General features: G+C 40.3%; 1 pseudogene; it reads right to left on the minus strand.

The window, feature by feature from the left end:
* Positions 1-5,741: 5,741 nt before the first annotated feature.
* LOC122118966 lies at positions 5,742-6,471 on the minus strand (annotated as a pseudogene).
* Between the last annotated feature and the right edge of the window lie 694 nt (positions 6,472-7,165).

Below are 7,165 nucleotides of genomic sequence, written 5' to 3' on the forward strand. Positions count from 1 at the left end.
TCTGGCCATAAAATAAATGCAAATCAGGTTAGGAAGGTGACCCTTAGGTACAGTGCTTGTCTCATATGCATGAGGCCCTCATTCAATTCCTCAGCACCACATAAACAGAAAAAGCCAGAAGTGGTGCTGTGGCTCAAGTGCTGGAGGCTAGCCTTGAGCTGAAGAGCTCAAGGCAAGCACCCAAGCCCAGAGTTCAAGTCCCACGACTAACAAAAAGAAAGAAAAAAAAAGCAAGCAAGAAAGCTAGGAAGGAAGGAAGGAAGAAGGAAAGAAAGAAAGAAAGAAAGAAAGAAAGAAAGAAAGAAAGAAAGAAAGAAAGAAAGAAAGAAAGAAAGAAAGAAAGAAAGAAAGAAAGAAAGAAAGAAAGGAAAAAAATGAAAATCACATTGAGATTCCACCTCACCCCAGTTAGAATGGCCACTATCAAGAAAACAAATAATAGCAGGTGCTGGAGGAGATGTGGCCAAAAGTGTTACTACACTGTGGTGGTAATGTAAACTGGTTCAACCACTCTGGAAAGTAGTATGGAGGCTCCTCAAAAGACTAAATAAACATAGAGCTCCCCTATGACCCAGCAATCTCACACCTGGGCATTTATTCAAAAGACCACAAACAAGGCCACACTAAAGCTACCCACACAACCCTGTTCATTGCAGCATTTTTACCATAGCTGATACAGAACCAAGATGCCCCTCAGTAGATGAATGGACCAAGAAAATGTCACACACACACACATATACACACACACACACACACACACACACACACACACACACACACAATGGAATTCTGTGCTTCTATCAGAAAGAATGACACTGCCCCATTTGTAAAGAAATGGAAAGAAGATTTGGAAAAAAAAATCATGCTAAGTGAAGTAAGCTAGATCCTAAGAAACACAGGCTCCATGGTTTCCTTTTTTCTCCTCAAGGCTAATGCTCTACCACTTGAGCTATACCTCCACTTCCAGCTTTTTGGTGGTCAATTGGGGGTGGGCTTTTCTGCCTGGGCTACATGCAAACCATGATCCTCAGGTTTCAAACTCCTGAGTAGCTTAACATTAGAGGCATGAGCCACTAGTGCCTAGCTTCAACCCATATTTTTTTGTTGGTTGTGGGACTTGAACTCAGGGCTTGGCCCTTTTTGCTCAAGGCTAGTTCTCTACTACTTTGAGCCACAGTGTCACTTTTAGTTTTTTAGTGGTTAATTGGAGATAAGAGTCTCACAGGGTTTCCTGATTAGGCTGTCGTTGAGCTGTGATCCTCAGATCTCACCCTCCTGAATAGCTAAGATTATAGGCATGAGCCATCAGTGCCTGGATCAACTCAAGTTTTAACCACCAAAAATGATTTCAGCTGCTGTTATGGGACCACTAAAGCACCGCCATTTCATAACCACAGATTTTTATTATAGAAACAATGTCCTTTTACAAATGTAAAAACATGTAGCTATCTACATACAGTAGTTCATGCCAGTTATGCGGTTAAGGATAGGTTTGGACACACAGTGATCTGGAAGGTGGTTAAATTCCTTTGGCCATTTTCTATGCCATTTTGGAAACGACCATTGACATTTTAATAGTTACCATGTGAAGTAGAACTTTAAGCTTATGCGTAAGCTAATAGTGGTTATGTTACTCATTCAACCATGTTAATTGAAATTCTCTGTGACGTAACTCTTGGTTTGTCCCCACACAGTTCAGAATACAACTTTGGTATTAAAGGTGCTTTTTTTAAATAAGTAAATGCTTTGGTATGTGCATTGTACATCTTAAAGCTGGCATTAAAAATTAAATTTAAAAAGCAAAGATGCTGAGCACCATGGCTACTCAGTAGATTGAGATCTGAGGCTCAAAGTTTGAATACAATGTAAGCAGGAAAGTCCATGAAGCTCTTATCACCAATCAATCAGCAAAAATACAGAAGTGGATCACTGGCTCAGGTTATAGTGCCAGCTTTCAGCAGGGAAAATAAGTACCCAGGCACTTGCACAAAAAGAAAGGAATGGGCTGGGAAGTTGGCTCAGTGGTAGAGTGTTTGCCTTACATGCATGAGGCCCTGGGTTTGATTCCTCACCACCACATAAGCAGAAAAAAGCCAGAAGGGGTGCTGTGGCTAAAGGAGTAGGGCGCTAGCCTTGAGCTGAAGAGCTGAGGGACAGTGCCCAGACCCAGAATTCAGCCCACATGACCAACAAAAAAAAAAAAAAAAAAGGAAGGAAGGAAAGGAAAGAAGAAAAAAAGGCAGCAAAGCTATGTGGAAATGACACTGAATAAGGCATTTTCTAAGTCCACAAGTTGTTTTGGTAGAATTCTTATTTTCAGGAAAGGCAACTCTGTTACTCCGACAAGTGTCTGTTCTGGTAAGCACAAAGATACAAAGATGGACTGTGGTCATCACCACATTCCCCTGGCTGATGATGGTGCCACGTCACCATCTCAGGATTCATCTCTGCTGCTGGCACACTGACCACTCATCAGCTCCTGTAGCCAAGTCAAACTTGGTAAATGGAAGATCATGGTGCTGAGCCCATGTTTAACTTCCATCCCTACCCTCATGGCCATTTTGTTCATGAATCAGTGGAAAGTGGTGGGGATGGCTGTGAAAAGAGATTGACTGCTACCCACAAAGCTGACCATAATGTTTACTTTGAAATTAAAGTCCTCCTTTTCTGAGATCACCTTTTGGTGAGAATTTACATGGGACACAAATATCTTCACATCCTTTGTCCATTTGAAGCTATTCACATATCTCTTCTCCAGTTTTGTAATTATGTTCCATCCTATTTTCTGTCCATCCAGCAAAACCACTGGCAACAGCTCATGAATCAGGGCATGAACCATCTGGCCATTTTTCCTTTCAGGCAAAATGTTACAACCAGAAACATTGCTCAAAGTTCTGCTGCCTACCTATGCCTTCCACATAGCTAGGATTACAGATTACTACTAACTTGCCCAGCTTTTTTTGTTGCTAATTTTTTTTTCTGCTCAGGCTGGCTATTAGCTACAGCTCTCCTAGTATCTATCTCCAGAGTAACTGGGATTAAAGGCATGCAGCACCTTGCTTGGCTCTAAAAGGGAGTCCTTTTCATGATTAAAAGTAGAATAATGGGCTAGGTGCTAGTGGCTCACACCTGTAATATTAACTACTCGGGAGGCTGAGTTATCTGAGGATAGCTATGTGAAGCCAGCCGAGCCTTGAGCAAAAAAGTAAAGGGAGAGTACTCTGGCTTTGACTTAACAGTAGCAGAAAGGAAAAGGGGAGGAGGGAGAGAAAAGGAGGAGGAGGGGAGGGAAGATTAAGAGAGCTGGAGATATAGCTCAGTGTCACAGCATTTGCACTAGCATGGGGGAGGCCCTGGCTTCAATCCTCGGCACCACAAAGAAAAACAAATGGACATTATGAAATCAGAGGAAATTCAATGACGAAGAGCAATTCAACTGAGTATAATAGAGAAAGTTGTGAGAAAATAAGAACTATGCTATGCTCCATTACAGTAGGACATGGATTTAGTTCTAACAACTTTTAAAAATAAACAAGCTAGGTATCTAAAACCTAAAGGCATATGTTAGCTCTCCAAAACGGGAGGTAATGTCTTGTCTGTGATTTCCATCCTATCTTCTGTGGTTCCACTGGCTGTTCTCCAGGACATTCCCACTGCATTGCCTCTGATGAGCTAGTGCTAGCTAAATCGGTAGTTTGCTCTACAGACAAATTGTAATTGAGGTTGTAACCTCAGGATTATTTTGTCATTTTGATAGTAAGCACAAGTGACTAAGTGAGAAAAGGATAACATTATACAATTTTACTTTATTTAGAAATGATTATGTAGCGGATGATAAAATATAAAGAGATAAAAGCTCTTCTCTAACAATATATACCAATTATTTTTTTTCTTTTTTCTTTTTTTGTCGGTGTTGGAATCTGAACTGGGCCTGGGTGCTGTCCTTCAGCTCTTCAGCTCAAGGCTAGAGCTCTACCACTTGAGCCACAGCACCACTTCTGGCTTTTTCTGTTTATGTGATGCTGAGGAATTGAACCCTGGGCCTCATGCATGCAAGGCAAGCACTCTTCCACTGAGCCACCTTTCCAGCCCTACACCAATTATTTTATTGCTCCTTTTTTTCCTGTGAAGAATGTTTGTGTGTCTTTCTGGAGATAATTTATACATACAAAATCAATTTACATCATTTTCCTGATATTTTTAAGTTAGCATGCATTTTTAAAAGTTAGCATACTAATCATACCATGCCTTACTTTTCCTGAACAATATTAGCTCATGAAGATGATCTTGTATCATATAAAGAGTATCTTGTACATTCTGTACTTCCTATACTGATGAAATGTTTTGATATTACAAACAATACTGTAATGAGTAATCTATTTACAGCACCTATTACACATCATTTTATACATGAGTAAATAAAGTCTGGGATAAAGTCCCAGAAGAAAACCTGTTGGGTTACATTGTTAACTCTATGAGATAGTATCATATTGCCAAGTTAAAGCCAAGTTTGAGAGCATACTGTCTAATCAAACTTTTAGATTCTTGCCAACATGATCTAAAAATTGTATTCCAGTCTTACTTTCCTATTCATTTCTGGTTTTGTGAATAAGATTAAGCATTTTTCATATGTTTTTATATCAAGTCTAATGTTTTGTTTTTCTTAGTGATTTCTAAAAGCTTTCTCTAGATATGAAAATAACCATTAGCCTATGGCATGATTAGCACATTTTTTCCACTTTTGTGTGTGTGTGTGTGCGTGTGTGTGTGTATGTGAGAGAGAGAGAGAGAGAGAGTGTGTGTGTGTGTGTGTGTGTGTACTGGGCTTAAACTTGGAGCCTGGGTGCTGTCTCTGAGACTTTTTACTTAAGGCTAGCATTCTACCACTTGAGCCATAGCTCCAATTCTGACTTTTTTGGTTCCTATTTGGAGATAATAGCCTCAGAGACTTTATCTATGTGACTTAAAATCACGATCTTCAGATTTTAGCCTCCTGATTAGCTCAGGTTACAGATGTGAGCCACCATCACTTAGCTGCTTGTTTCTTTTAAAAACAGATTTTTCAATCAGGGGCTGGGAAGTTGGCTCAGTGGTAGAGTGCTTGCCTCACTTGCACAAAGCCCTGGGTTCAATTCCTCAGCATCACATAAGCAGAAAAAAGCTGGAAGTGGCGCTGTGGCTCAAGTGCTAGGCCTTGAGCTAAATTAGAGCTGAGGGACAGCGCCCAGGCCCAGAATTCAGCCCCCATGACCAACAACAACAACAACAACAAAAAAGATTTTTAATCAATTAGTTAAAATAAAATCACATTTCTTCTTAATCAAAGCAACCCCTGTGCTAGAGAGTCTTCTATACAGGAACATACTCATGTCTTTCCATTTGCTCCAGGTTCTTTTGGGACTTCGGTTATAGTTTAAATTTTTTAACAGATTATGTGAATTTCTTATGTTTTTTTTAATAAAAATTTTGTTGCTTTCGCAACTGAAGTTCATTGGTCATTTCTATATAATACTGGTTTAATACTCCGGTAATTTATACAATAGTCTTATCTGTAGTAGTTTTTCAGTTGTTTTAAGTTTTTCAGGAATACTTCAATACTATTTATTAGAATTACAATTTTGCCTCTTTCATTTCTACTTTTTATACTTCTGATTCTCCTTTCTGGCTGTGATGGCTGTAATCTACAAAATCATATGGAATAGTGCCATTGATGTTTCTTCCTAACTCTTGATTTAAAAAAATTTTTTTAGACATAATGCAAGTTTTATTGGGGAACATGATTAAAGGGGGGGGGGGGTGAGTGATAGAGCTCAGTGTGTGGAGGCCTTCAGGAGTGCAGTGCTCACCACTTATCCAGAGGACCATGATTCGGGATGCATTTAACTCCACAGCCATCAGGGATGAGGCGCTTCTCAGCTACCATGTCTTCAAACTCATCCGCATTGAACTTGGTAAAGCCTCTCTTCTTGGAGAGGCGGATATTCTGACGACCAGGGAACTTGAACTTGGTCCTGCGTAAGGCCTCCATCGCATGTTCTTTATTCTGCAGCTTGGTGCGGATGGACATGATTACCGCCCTGGCGTTTCCCAAAGGCACCCTGCATCTGCATCTGCAGCCCTGGTTCAGGACAACATCTTGTTGATGCGAATGACGTGGAAAGGATGCAGTCACACTCGAATATGAAAGCCATTTTGCCACAACTTTTTACCATACACTTGTTGGGACAAATACGGGCAGCCTCCAGGGCTTCAGAGGAGAGCTGCTCATATTCATCTGACACCATATGCCCACAAAGTGGGAACTCGTCCACTTTTGCCTTCTTCTGCCCCAGGTCAAAGATGTGGATCTTGGCATCAGGGACACCTCAACAAAAGCGAGACTTTGGGTACAGCTTGTTCTTACAATACCGGTAACACCTGGCGGAGCGGCGACCCATGGCGACATTAGAGTCTTCAGTGGCGCGCAGGAGGAAAAGAAAAAAAAAATATATTTTTTTTGTAATGATCCTGGGGCTTAAACTCCGGGCCTGGGGCCTTTTCCTGAGTTTTTGTGGTATTTTTGTTTTTGTTTTTGTTTTACTCGAAGCTATTGTTCTACCATTTAAGCTACAGCTATATTTCTGGCATTTTTGGTGCTTAATTGGAGAAAAGAATCTCATGTACTTTCCTGTCCAGACTGGCTTAAAACCATGATCCTCAGATTTCAGCCTCCTGAGTAGCTAGGAATTCAGGCATGAGCCCCGGTGCCAGTCTCTAACTCTTGGTTTTAATGGGACTTCTACAAATGTTTCTCACTGGTACTTTGCTGGCTTTGGTGTTGGAATAGATATGCCTGTTGACTGTGTGTCGTTAAATTTAAATAACTAATGAAATCATTAAGGCATGCTAGAGAGAGATAATCCTGTTTGTAGCAAATTGGTAGGAACCAAAATTAATTTTTGTATCATGCCCATGAAATAGCAAGGCAAGATGGTAGTACATATTTAATATACTGTGCACATTTGTTGTCTACACAATGTTTCTACATGTAAATTTATTTCACTGGATCCCCACCATAGCTGTGAATTAGGAATCTTTGCTAGAAAAAGGCTTAGTTGCAAAGCAAAATTTAGAACACAATTCTACAAAGACTCATAGAAGCCATGTTCTGGCTTCTGTCTTTTTT

This window comes from Dipodomys spectabilis, unplaced genomic scaffold (genome assembly GCF_019054845.1).
Source record: "Dipodomys spectabilis isolate Male_0828 unplaced genomic scaffold, ASM1905484v1 ptg000158l, whole genome shotgun sequence".
Taxonomy (NCBI): domain Eukaryota; kingdom Metazoa; phylum Chordata; class Mammalia; order Rodentia; family Heteromyidae; genus Dipodomys; species Dipodomys spectabilis.